Source organism: Cupressus sempervirens, chromosome 7 (assembly GCF_028749045.1).
Source record: "Cupressus sempervirens isolate cs-2001-9-10 chromosome 7, ASM2874904v1, whole genome shotgun sequence".
NCBI lineage: Eukaryota > Viridiplantae > Streptophyta > Pinopsida > Cupressales > Cupressaceae > Cupressus > Cupressus sempervirens.
Window position 1 is genome coordinate 796,760,810 of NC_143124.1, and position 15,036 is coordinate 796,775,845.

The 15,036-nt window shown below is 35.1% G+C and overlaps 1 pseudogene; it reads right to left on the minus strand.

The window, feature by feature from the left end:
* Positions 1–7,587: 7,587 nt before the first annotated feature.
* LOC149549764 (L-type lectin-domain containing receptor kinase SIT2 pseudogene) lies at positions 7,588–14,533 on the minus strand (annotated as a pseudogene).
* Between the last annotated feature and the right edge of the window lie 503 nt (positions 14,534–15,036).

Below are 15,036 nucleotides of genomic sequence, written 5' to 3' on the forward strand. Positions count from 1 at the left end.
TATCATGATATTGATAGCTTTCCTTTGAATTGAGAGGTAAAGCTCCCTCTTAGAAATATATTCAAATAATTTTAATAGCTAGTTATGCCTTTTACCAGAAGACACCAAGGCTTTCTAACATCCACTCATAAACATGAGATGAACATGATTATAAGGTTAATAAGTTGATAATGAGAGAAAAACCAGCAAATAGCCATAGGACTATCCACCAAGTCTTTCACATTGCAGAGAAAATTGGAAGAGAGAAAGCTGTAAACATCTTTATGCAAAAGTGTGAATACATAACCATAAGATTGCATATATCACATCTGACATAATAATAAAGATCTGCATCTGAAATAGAAATAAAAGGACTCCAAAATCCTTTTAGATCAGAAGCACAAATGTATATGACTATAAAATCAAACACACTAATGTCCCTCTTTATTTCAGAGGCATGATAAAACAATAATAGTACTGTTCCATCCCCTTATTACAATCAATCTGCATAAAATAAAACTGCTTCCTCTACTACAAAATAGAAATCTCTTCTCCCTATAGCAGCAGCTATAGAAATCCTCCACAGAAAAAGAAGAACCCTTCTCTCATTATTCTCTGTACTATTTATCTTCTCCTTCTGTCGATTCTTTTTCAGTTTGAATAACTATTTCTTGAAAATGCTCCCAACCTTTCATATTCCACTGTCCATTATTGAGTAAGAGTGATGTATCAGAAAAAGATAAACATAATGTTTAATAAACATTATGATATTTCTTATATTCATCCAAACTCTTCTTATGGACACCTGTCACTACAAATATAAATTGCATGTGCATGTTGGAAAGGTGGCGTATGCTGGTTACAGGTTACTGTCATGATCTTGTAATAGTCATAACTTTTGATCTGTTGTGAATTTTACAAAACGGCTTGGAGGGAATTTAAATAACTATGTTTCCTCAAACATATCCAAAATTAAGCTCAATCCAACAATTGGATTAAAATCTTTGGGCCCCACAATATGACTATTTTTCTGACTGTAGAACATTTTGCATTTGCTGGTATGTTAACAGACCTGTATTCAGTCCGTCATAACTTTTGACTTTTACCAAATTTTGAAGATCGCCTTGGTGGACCTTTAGAAAACTTGATTTTGAACGACATATCCAAAATTTGATCAGATCCCACAACGGAGTTAAAAGTTATGTCACCTGCATTGTTATTGTTATTTTAATGCTGTCAAAATTTTTGACTCTGCAGAATCGAACACGAAGTTGAAGTAGAAACCTTTGGTTCAAGTTCAAGTTCGACTCCAAAGATATGCTACACCTTGGAATGTATTAACAATTCATCCTTTTACAAACCCAATCTTAAAATGAAGCAAAAAATTGAAGTTCTGAATTTGATGGTTCCACCTCAGCATACCTTCATAACTCCATCTTCCTCACAGGTTAGAGTTCATAATCTATCATCAGAAATCAAAAACCAACCCAAATCAACTTTGCAGAGTTAGCTTGGGAGTTTAGAATGTGGGTACTAAAAGCATGGTAACAACTAGCTCTGATTGGGGATGTGGGCCGTGAGGGACACAAAGAATCCAACAATCTCTAGTTGAGACCAATGTCTAGAAATTGGGCAACATAGTCATGGGAACAAAGAAAGGAGAATGTTTGCAGAGAAAGGGAATAGGGGACAACACCAAAACACAAACCTAATAGCAAGCCAAAAACTAGCAAACCAAAGAAAATTAACAACACAACCACCGAATAGCTACACTAAACACCACCAAAAACTTAGAGAGTGAAAATATTTACAAATGTACATAGGTAGGAAGAACTCACCACTAGACCAGAGCTGAGGAAAAACTTACACAAAGCCATTCACTAGTTGTGAGAAGAAAGATCCCATCCTGAACAGCGAGTTTTACTGGCATGGTGCAACTCAACACTTCCATTTGGCAAACTTGTCTTCTTGGTATTTCAGGCTGATCACATGTAGGAACCTTGTCCACCAATCATCAGGCCCAAAGATCCATATCTCATCATAAAATTCTAAGTTTTCTTGGTCACTCTGCAAAGAATTTTCAAGTCCTTTTCCAACAATACACTGAAATAGAGCTTGTTCAAGAATTTTCAAAGCAAGGATTATGTCATTTTCAGCACACATACCCTTGGGATCAGCACACAAAAGAGGCTTTTTAGAATTCAAAACACCCCAAGGTAGAAGTGAGTCTTTTCAAACATATGGTCAATCTCAGTCCAGATAAATCCATCATCTTTTGCTCAAAGAAAGTTTGAAAATTCTTTATCTAAAGTAGAGGAATTTGAAAGGCTTATACCTGAAATTTTCATGAGAGCTATTCCTTCCTTGCATGCTGATAGAAAGCAAGACAACATTTCTTCACTGTGAGATAATGTGTTTGCTAAGACTTTTAATGGTCCTTGGGACTTTCCTTGCAACATACTTGCTTTAGCATTCTCCATGCCAAAGAGAAATAAATATTCTTTCCCACATGGAGGTGATTCTTGCATTCTGAACAGAGGGTTTTCTCTAACAATGTCATCTTCATGAAACCCTGTTGGTACATATAGCGAGTTAAGTTCATTCCATGCCCACTTATCATCTAGCTCTTCGAACTTTGTTTTTGTATTACTTGCTGATCCATTCATTGCTTGAAAAGAGTCTCTTTTAACCAAGCATGTGAGAGGTTCTTCCATTTGGGGACCTTTGTTGTCACAAGTGAGTGTGATTTCCTCTGATTTATGAAGACTACCTCGCTGGGGTTTAACCTTAGGCTGCAAATCAGCATTTGAACACCTCATAGGAATGTAGAAGTCCTCTTGCTATGACCATTCTTCTTGGGAAGAAGAGAAATGAAATAAAAGGCTTCATATTCTACCTCTCCATCACCTTGAAAGATGCCTTTCATTCCTTCCTCATGAATCTTTCCTTTGTCATACTGATTTGACATGCTTTCCTGATTAATGCTGATTGCTGAAACAGCATTAGAAAATTCAATAGAAGAAGATTCAAAGATTGGCTAAGAGGTATCCATTGGCAAGCTTGTATTTAACTCATTTTCAGCCGGCTCTTCCTCTATAGGAGGCATACTTAGATGCTTCATAGAATTATCTGATTGGGAAATATGTTAGCTATTATTCTCATTGTGTGAACAACAACACCCTATTATATTAGAAGGACTATTTTCTTCAGGTGCGACTTCTTGAGAATCTCTATCATCATATTTGACATGCAGGTGATATGATCCCATTGTATGGTGAGAATTGTTTTTAGATAAATGAGGTATTACTAAATCCTCTGCATGAAAAACTGATGTAATTTGACAGTCAGAAATAGAGGGTTTCGGTTTTACTTTTTTTAAAACAAGCCTTCTCATCTTGGGTTTTGCCTCTGGATGATATTGTTGTTCATATAGGCAAACTCTTTTCTGTAAAAGTTTATCGCTTGCATGCTCATTTTTTAATTTCAAATCTGGACCAGAGACTTTTGCAATATTGTCTTGTTGAAAACAACCAGATAAAAATAAATCATCTTCAATTCTTACAACTTCCTTCTTAGCAATTTCAAAATCACATACCTTACTTCTTTTGAGATGAAATTTGACTTCTGGATGTAATGCTGCAATAAATATTGACAACAAGTTATCTTGGCTGGGCTGATCAATTTGTGGAATCTTTGCTAAGGTTCACATGAATCGATCCACAAAGCTTCTTATTTCTTCATTTTCTCCTTTCTGAATCTTGAAGAGTTGGCATAATAAATCACCCACATTAACTGCTGGTTTAAATCTTGCAAGAAATTTATTTTCCAGCACATGCCAACCAGTTATGCACCCATCTTCCAAATGCTGAAACCAAATAGCGGCATCATCAACAAGAGATTTAACAAATAGACATACATACACATCTTCTTTCAAAACACCAAGAATCCCACAAGCTGTTTTGAATGCTCGAATGTGGTTGTTCGTATCTTGATCACTTCTTCCGGCATACTTAGGAAAATATTTCTTTGACCTAGCAGGCATGAGTGTGAAATGAGATAGACCAAAAGGAAAAAAATGCGGCTGCCATGATTGAGTTGTAGCCAAGGCCATAATTATACTGGATTTCTTTTACCAAAAAGATCAGATTTGCCAACCTCCGTCCTCAGGGAGGTAACCTTCAGATATCCAAGGAAAGAAAGCACTGAAACTTCACTTTCTTCCCCAGCAGAGTCGCCAAAAACTGTTAGTAAATAGTTTTGTCCTTCCAAAATTAAATACAAAGAATGACTCCAAATGCCCAAATTTAAGAACTGCCACTAACGGTTGGAAATACTATCATGAGATTGATAGCTTTCCTCTGAATTGAGAGGTAAAGCTCCCTCTTAGAAAGATATTCAAAGAATTTTAATAACTAGTTATGCCTTTTACTAGAAGACACCAAGGCTTTCTAACATCCACTCATCAACATGAGATGAATGCAATTATAAGGTTAATAAGTTGATAATGAGAGAAAAACCAGCAAATAGCCATAGGACTATCCACCAAGTCTTTCACATTGCAGAGAAAATTGGGAGAGAGAAAGCTGTAAACATCTTTATGCAAAAGTGTGAATACATAACCATAAGATTGCATATATCACATCTGGCATAATAATAAAGAATTGCATCTAAAGCAGAAATAAAAAGACTCCAAAATCCTTTCAGATCAGAAACACAAATGTATATGACTATAAAATCAAACACACTAATGTCCCTCTTTATTTCAGAGGCATGATAAAACAATAATAGTACTGTTCCATCCCCTTATTACAATCAATCTGCATAAAATGAAACTGCTTCCTCTACTGCAAAATAGAAATCTCTTCTCCCTATAGCAGCAACTATAGAACTCCTCTACAGAAAAAGAAGAACCCTTCTCTCATTATTCTCTATACTATTTATCTTCTCCTTCTATCGATTCTTTTTCAGTTTGAATAACTGTTTCTTGAAAATGCTCCCAACCTTTCATATTCCACTGTCCATTATTGAGTAAGAGTGATGTATCAAAGAAAGATAAACATAATGTTTAATAAACATTATGATATTTCTTACATTACTCCAAACTCTTCTTATGGACACCTGTCACTACAAAAATGAATTGCATGTGCCTGTTGGAAAGGTGGCGTATGCTGGTTATAGGTTACTATCATGATCTTTTAATAGTCATAACTTTTGATCCATTGTGAATTTTACAAAACGGTTTGGAGGGAATTTAGATAACTAGGTTTCCTCAAACATATCCAAAATTTATCTCAATTCAATTGTTGGATTAAAATATGTGGGCCCCGCAATATGACTATTTTTCTGACTGCAGAACATTTTGCATTTGTTGGTATGTTGACAGACCTGTATTCAGTCTGTCATAACTTTTGACTTTGGGCAAATTTTGAAGATCGCCTTGGTGGACCTTTAGAAAACTTGGTTTTGAACGACATATCCAAAATTCGATCAGATCCCACGATGGAGTTAAAAGTTATGCCACCCGCATTGTTACTGTTATTTTAATGCTGTCAAAAATTTTGACTCTGCAGACTCAAACACGAAGTTGAAGTAGAAACCTTTGGTTCAAGTTCAAGTTTGACTCCACAGATATGCTGCACCTTGGAATGTATTAACAATTCATCCTTTTGCAAACCCAATCTTAAAATGAAGCAAAAAATTGACGTTCTGAATTTGATGGTTCCACCTCAGCATACCTTCATAACTCTATCTTCTTCACAAGTTAGAGTTCATAATCTATCATCAGCAATTAAAAACCAACCCAAATCGACTTTGCAGAGTTAGATTGGGAGTTTAGAACGTGGGTGCTAAAAGCATGGTAACAGTATATATGTATATATATGTATGTATATATATATGTGTGTATATATATGTATATGTATATGTGTGTGTATATATATATGTATATATGTATATATATGTGTATATATATGTGTGTGTGTATATATATGTATATATGTATATATATGTGTATATGTATATGTGTATGTGCGTGTGTGGGGGGGGGGGGGGGGGGAGGGGTATTTCATAGAGACATGTCCTTTCATTAATGTTAATTATATTTAATAAGGTAACTATATTATATATTATTATATAATATATGAATTATTTTAATTATTTATAACAATATTATTTTAATATACAACAAAGATATAATGACCATATACTATAGTACTTAAAATAGTATATGTGTGTGTGTATTAATTATCTATAGCATGACATTTAAATATCTAATTATATACACGTGGATATATAATAATATTCATATATATATATATATATGTATGTATGTATGTATGTATGTATGTATGTATGTATGTATATATATATATATATATATATGTATATATATATATATATATGTATATATATGTATATATATATATATATGTATATATATGTATATATATATATATGTATATATATATATATATATATATATAGTTGATATTTGTAATTTTTTTATTATTATATAATTTATATTTGTATCTTAGTATAATTATAATATTTTTATACATTATCAATTATTTTAATATTATAAACTTTATGTATAATACTTATCTATTATTTAATTTATATGTTAAAATGGGGATATCACACTTAGTGTATGATGTTTAAGTGTAATCAACCCACTATAGCATGAAATAGTTTCTATAAATTTTTATGCTAGATTGATATTCATAATGCCAAGGAAAAGGCATGACCATGTAGGTGATTTCCCCGCAAAAACCAAGATAGTTTCCCTGAAATAATGCCAAACAAAGTAGAGGACACATAGAAAATGCTACCAACTTGAAGCAAATTCTTGAATAATTAAGATGGCGCCTCTGGCCTTGGTATTATTACTATAAGGATGTATTGTGAAACTTTTGTCCAAGTCAATGAGCTAAGTCTTCTTTGTTCATATATTGCTTGAATCATTAAAAATAGGACAACCAAATTATTACAAATATACCAATAATATACAAATATAATCAATAATCTAAATGAACAAAGCGTAAGAAATAGAACATATGATTATTTTAATGACCAATGCAAAAGAATAAACCACACAGTAACATGGTTAATTCAATATTGGACTGTGTCTACCAAATAGAATGTCCACAACCTATTTACAATTGACAAACTCTTGAAACTCAATACTGCTGAAAGAAACTACTATATTGTCATATCGAAAAATTCCTAATCTAAAGCCATTTTATATAAGATTTATGTCAGTTATAAAATTAGAGATAGAATATTTATAAAAAAGTTATTTTTGGCTTGCAGGGCATTTCTCCTCGATCCGACCATGAATCCTATCGCAGAACCCCACAAGAGGTGCTGTCTCTTGATCCCAACATGGTGGCTGGGACCCCAAACTCTGAAGAAAAATCCCACAAATAAAAGCAGGAAAATTTTAACTTGTAAATCTGATTTGATTTCACAAAACAACATAGACATCTATTTTCTGATATGCCCAGCAAGCTAGAATAGCATCCTCCTGTGCAATAAGATTCCTCCTCCTAGAACTCCGAGATCTCACGTTGAAATCTCTCCTCATTACGAGAATGATGAGATTCCTCCTGCTCATTCGCAGGCATACGATACATACGATACTCCTGCAAATGGAAATGACCCACTGCTCTCTCCACTCATCTCACGGAGATATATTACAGCAGGAAGTGAGACTTCACCTTCCATTACCTGCAACACTTGTCTGATTGAAGGTCTCGCCTCCGGCTGAGGATTGCAACACAATTGTCCCAATTTGAGCACTTTCTCCATCTCATCTTCAACATACTCACCACCAAGTTTGGGATCCGCTGCATCTGTGAGCCTGCCTCTCCCTTGTAGCCGTCTCACCCAGTCCACCATTACTATCTGCGAATCATCGAGGGAAGTATCCACTGGCCTTCTCCCGAATGCAACCTCCAACATCAATATACCATAACTGAACACATCTGCGCTGGGAGCGGCCTTTCCTGTTTTTAGCAGCTCCGGTGCAATGTACCCAAGTGTACCCACAGCACGAGTAGTTTGTGGGTCTCCTCTACGCTCGTACATCCGAGCGAGCCCGAAGTCCCCAAGCTTCCCCTTCATTTCAGAGTTCAACAAAACATTACTAGATTTGATATCTCTGTGCACCACAACCTGCTCCCACTCTTCGTGAAGATACAGCAATCCTGCTGCCACGTCCCTCAGAATTCTCCACCTCTGAGCCCACGTCAGCACGCTCTTGGTCCTCCCAAATATCATCTTGTCCAGGCTTCCATTCGCGATGTAGTCGTACAATATGAAAAACTTGGTACCCCTCCTGCAATACCCTCTGATTTGCACAAGATTCCTGTCTGCAGACGCCCAAGACTTGAAATCTCTGCTATGAATTCCTTGAGAGCTTCAGGGGTCTCTCTGAAGATGGATTTTACAGCAACTTCCTGTCCTGTAGCAGGAAGAACACCTTTGTACACCTGGCCGAATCCTCCAGAGCCCAAGATCTGATCTTCTCGGAATCCCTTGGTTGCAATATATAAGTCTTTATAGTCGAATCTGTGAGGCCAATATTCTTTCTCCCATTCTTCTATTTCGTCAGTCTGGTTATTCCTCTTCCACCAGAAAACCGCTGCAGCTACCAGAAGGAACAAGAAAAGTACCAGAGTTGTAGTTATGGCAGCTATGATGAGTGTCGAGTTGGAATCCTTGGGTTTGACTAGAGAAGGAAGATGAGATACATCCAGCTCAGGCGGGGATCCATTTATGCTGAAGCTCCAGGCGAGGACACAATGGTCTTCAACGACTGTTCCTGTGGATGCAGAGAAACCCACATACATTTCTTGTTCCAAGATGTCGGAAAGATTCATCTTTTGGAGAGATAAAAGAGGCTTTTTTGTTGCCGGTAGTTGGCAGTATTAATTTCTGCCATTAATAGCAGACAACCAGTCCACATCCAGCCCAACTCAGCCGTCCATCCACCGTCCAGAGTAAATAGCAGAAAGTCAGCCGTCCCAGCTACAGTATAAAAGCTGCCTATGTTTAATATAATATAACATGTTTAAAATGTTCTATGTGTATTCTAGAGTATTCTCAAATCTCTATAAATAGAGGTCTTATGTAATGCATTTGTGCAAGGCAGTAAGACAATAAAATCAGTATTATTTATGTGTATTTGTCTTTTTTTTGCTTTCAAATTGGTATCAGAGCATGAAGAGTTGGGCCTAGGAAGAAAAGAATTATGTGTTGATATGTATAACTGTTGTAGCAGTGAATGGAGCTTTTAATGTTTTCTTGATTGCAGATCATTATCAGCTTCTAAAGTTGGAGACTAGTGGCTGCCAAGATTGAGAGAGGAAAATATCTCAGTTTAATGTTTGAAGAAGGTATGAGCTGATTTCTTGGAGTGAAGTCTAATGATTAAAAAAAAAAAAAAATTGTTAAAAGGGGAAAATAAACATTATAATGTTGTTTGTTTAAGCTATATGTCATTGACTTAGATTTGTTTGGTGGATTTGCTTTGTAAAGCAAAGTTTAAAATTGTAAGGTGCAGTTGTAACTGTGTATTAATATGGCTTTAAGAAGTAGTATAGCTCAACCACAAATTCTAATATTTTCTGGTAAAAATTATGAATTTTGGGCTATAAAAATGAAGACACTATTTTGTTCTCAAGGCATATGGGATCTTATTGAAAAGAGTTTTATTGAACCACAAGATGAGTCTACATTAACACAAGATGAAAATGATAAATTACAAGATAACAGAAAAAAGGATGCTAAAGCGTTGTTTTTAATTCAACAATCTTTAGATGAATCAATTTTTCCTAAGGTTTGTGCTGCTAAAAAGTCTAAAATTGCATGGGATATTTTAGAAACAACATATCAAGGGACATCAAAAGTTAAGATTGCTAAATTGCAAACTTTAAGGCGTGATTTTGAAAATTTGTGTATGAAGGATTCAAACTCAGTTGATCAATTTCTAAATCAAGTAATGAATGTGGTTAATCAAATTAGATCATATGGTGATGATTTGACAGATCAAAAAGTTGTTGAAAAGATACTTCGTTGTTTGCCTAGAAAATTTGATGCCACTGTTGTCGCCATCGAAGAATCTAAAGATTTGACAATACTATCTATTGATGAACTAATGGGCTCACTTTTATCACATGAATCAAGAATGAACAGAGATAACAATTCTTCTTTGGAGAATGCATTTAGATCGTAGGTATCTTTTGGCAGAGGAAGAGGAAGATCAAACTACAGAGGAAGAGGAAGAGGTAGAAGCATAGATGGACATGGAAGTCCAAATTAGGAAGAGAGAACAAATCAATCCATTCAGAGTTCGAATAGAGGACGTGGCAAAAGTTCATTCCAACACCCATCATCAAGGTTTGATAAATCTCGAATTCAGTGTCATTATTATAAGAGATTTGGTCATATTGCAAGTGAATGTAGAAAGAAACAAGAGGATATTGAAAAGAATGGTGCTAATTACTAAGATGTATCTGATAACAATTCAGGGAGTTTATTTATAACTTGTAATGTTGTTCAAGAAAGCTCTACTGATATATGGTTCCTAGATAGTGGATGTAGTAACCATATGACTGGAAATAAAGATTTGTTTCCTAGCTTGGATGATTCTATAAAATTTGAAGTAAAGTTAGGAAATGATAGTAAAGTCTCTGTAATGGGAAAAGGTGTTATAAATGTCTTGAAAAAAAATGGAAGAAAAAGATATATTCCTTATGTGTATTTTTTGCCTGGATTAAAACACAATCTCATGAGTGTTGGTCAACTAGTACAAAAGGGTTACAAAGTTTCTTTTGATAATGATGTTTGCACAATCTTGGATAGAAATCCTAGTGGCAGGTTAATTGCAAGGGTCAACATGGCACAAAATTGAATGTTCCCCCTCTAGATTCATTGCATTTGAGGTATGATCATCTTCATTTTGATGCTTTGATTTTGTTACAAAAGAAGAATATGGTGAAAGGATTGCCTCAAATATTGAAACCACCAAGTTGATGTGAAAGTTGTATTTTGGCAAAGCAACATAGAGAAAGCTTCCCAGTAGGAGGTTCATATAGAGCAAGAGCACCATTGGAATTAGTTCACACTGATATATGTGGACCTATGAAAACTCCATCTTTAGGAGGAAGTATATATTTCCTAACATTTATTGATGATTTTAGCAGGAAGATTTGGATATACTTTCTCAAACAAAAAAGTGAAGATTTTGAAAAGTTCAAGGATTTCAAAAATTTGGTTGAAAAACAAAGTAGTCACTACATCAAGGTATTGCAACTTGATAGAGGTGGTGAATTCAGTTCTAATGATTTTCTAGAATTTTGCAGATTTCATGAAATTAAGAAGCAGTTTACCACAAGGTACATGCCACAACAAAATGGTGTAGTAAAAAGGAAGAACAGAACCATAATGGAAATGGCAAGGAGTATGTTGAAGGCCAAAAATCTATCCAATGAGTTTTGGACAGAAGCAGTAGCATGTGATGTATACATTTTGAATAGGAGTCCTACAAAGAGTGTTAAGAAGACAATTCCACAAGAAGCATGGAATGGTAAGAAACATACAGTACCCCATTTTAGAGTTTTTGGATGTGTTGCTTATTCATTAGTTCCATCTGAATTGAGAAAGAAATTGGATGATAAAAGTGAAAAATGCATCTTTATTGGTTATAGTGAAGAATCAAAGGCTTATAGATTGTATAATCCTATTTCAAAGAAATTGATCATTAGCAGGGATGTTAAATTTGAAGAAGAAGATTCATGGCATGAAAATGATAACAAACAAGTCACAAGAGGAGCACCAATATTACAAGGTGATGATGAATTAAAGGAACATGGGACTCAATCAACACCCAACACTCCACCAAGGAACTTTGTGCAAGGTGCCTCACCTCCAAGTTCAAATGTAAGTGATAAATCTGATTCAACATTCTCACCACCAGGTTACAAATGTAAGAAGACAAGAAGCTTAAAAGAAATATATGATCAAAAAGAAGAGAATTTAGATATTTACTCAAATTTTGCTTTATTTTCTTGTGATCCATTGTATTTTGATGAAGCAATTAAAGAAGATAAATGGATCAAGGCAATAGATGAAGAAATTGACTCTATTGAAAGAAATAACACATGGGAATTAATGGATTTACCTAAAGGAAAAGAATGTATAGGAGTCAAATGGGTTTACAAAACTAAATTTGATGAAAAAAGTAAAATTGTTAAGCACAAGGCAAGACTAGTTGCTAAAAGTTTTTCACAACAATATGGAGTTGATTATAATGAAACATTTGCTCCAGTTGCTAGACTTGACACAGTTCGAACTATTTTAGCAATAGTAGCACAAAATGATTGGAAAGTGTATCAAATGGATGTAAAATCAGCTTTTTTGAATGGTTTTCTTGATGAAGCGGTATATATTAAACAACCACTTGGTTATGAGGTTAGTGGGCATGAAAACAAGGTATATAAACTAAACAAGGCACTTAATGGTTTGAAACAAGCTCCTAGGGCTTGGTATAAGAGGATTGATTAATACATGATAAGTAATCAATTCAATAGAAGTAATAATGAGCCCACGTTATATGTTAAGACTAATAAGGAAGGTCAGATCTTAATTGTATGCTTGTATGTTGATGAATTGATATTCACTAGAAATCTATCAGTAGACATGTTCAAGTCAGAAATAATGAAAGAATTTGAAATGACAGATTTGGGGTTGATGAGATATTTCTTAGGTATTGAAGTTATTCAATGTGACAAAGGTATCTTCATTTGTCAATCCAAGTATATAAAGGATGTTTTAAAGAGATTTAAAATGATGAATTGCAATCCAATGTCAACTCCAGTTGCAACAGGAACAAAACTTAGCAAGGAAGAAAAGGGCTCAAATGCTGATCCAATTATGTTTAAAAGACTTGTTGGAAGTTTAATGTATATGACAGCTACAAGGCGAGACATCATGTATAGTGTCAATTTAATCTCAAGGTTCATGGAATCACCACAAAATTATCATTGGCAAGTTGGAAAAAGGATATTGAGATATATTGCAGGAATAATGGGATATGGAATCCTATATTCCAAAGCTAACAATTTTGGTTTGATGGTTTATACTGATAGTGATTTTGTAGGTAGCATTGATGACAGGAAGAGCACTTCTGGATATATCTTTCACCTTGGATCAGGAGCTGTATCATGGGCATCAAAGAAACAACCTATAGTGATGATCTCATCAGCTGAAGTAGAATATGTAGCTGCCACTTTTACAGCATGTCAACCAGTATGGATGCGTTGAATTTTGTTCGATCTTCACCATCATCAGGAGGAACCAACACCAATTCTTTGTGATAACAAATCAACAATAGCATTATCTAAAAATCATGTATTTCATAAGAGGAGAAAACATATTGATACAAGGTACCACTTCATCAGAGAATTGGTCAACAATGGAGAAATCTACCTTGAATTCTACAAATCTGAAGATCAATTGGCAGATATATTCACTAAGCCATTGTCAAAGAATAACTTTGAATATCTGTGAGACAAATTGGGTATTACAGATGCAAAATTTGTTAATGAAAAAAATTAAGGGGGAGTGTTGGCAGTATTAATTTTTGTCATTAATAGCAGACAACCAGCCCATGTCCAACCCAACTCAGCCGTCCATCTACCGTCCAGAGTAAATAGCAGACAGTCAGTCGTCCCATCTACAGTATAGAAGCTACCCATGTTTAATATAATATAACATGTTTAAAATGTTCTATGTGTATTCTAGAGTATTCTCAGATCTCTATAAATAGAGGTCTTATGTAATGCATTTGTGCAAGGCAGTAATGCAATAAAATTAGTATTATTTCTGTGTATTTGTCTTTCTTTTTGCCTTCATTTTTGGGTCAAAATGAACTGCCTTCCACTATCATGACATTCAATTGTTGTTGGATATCATCGTAATCGATCCAAGCCTAAATGTTGTGTCCACTGTTGAGATCTAATGGATACATCTTGTTGCCAATCCAGTACCCCGCAGATTCAGACTTTACAGATTTGAGGTCGTTGAGATCCATGCCGACATGATTGTTGTCCATGTCTAGATATTCCTTGTTGAGGATTGTGTCGAACTCGACGACAAAGAGATGATTGGAAGGCTTCCCAATGGTGGAACTGTTGAACAAACCGAGGAACTCAGATGAAGAATCTTTCACTGGAGACTTGGAGGGTGTGATTATAAAGGCCATCCCCTGCCCACTGTGTGGAGCATTAGAGGAAAAAGGAACCATGGCGAATACGAAGGTTGTGCTGAATGATGAATTGGGGTATTTCAACCAAACAGGGTGAGTATACAAAGCTCGGGTAGACATGTGTTGGTACTGATTTGTGAGGCAGATTGCATTGGAGTGGATTGAAGTTTCCCCTATCTGATAAAGGGTGGAGGCATTGAATTTGTTGAAGCGAAAACATGTGTGGGCTTGAGCTATAAGCAATGGATGCATGAAAATAAGATTAATAAGCAGGATATTTGCAGACATGGGTTTCATTTCCTATCAATGAAAACAATGGGCCATAGTTGAGAGAAAGTAAATAATGATATGTATATTGTCTTCAAAGGCAATATAGGGTTGCAGCGAGTTTTGAGTCCAAGTACACTGATCTGTTTTGTATGGCAGATATTTGAGCCGATGCATGGTATTCTATTTCAATATGAGAATAGAAAGGAATTTTCACATAGCTTTATCAACCAGTCAATACAGTTGATATGCTGAATTTGATGAGCACGAAGCACATGAAAGGGATAATCAAAGAGGAGTGGAAATTTGATTTAAAAGATAACTGCTCCCTTTGTTTTCTGGTTTCCCCTGAAAGTACACGAAGTAGGAGCTTTTGTGCACAGTCAAAAAGTCATGGAAATGGGTGTAAGAAAATCTGTGTGCAGTCAAAATGTTGTGGAAAGGGCAAAAAAAAGTTATTAGCCAATAGGCTTTCCCATTGGAGTTCACTCCATCAGGAAGTTGTCTCTGTGAGCAATATTAAA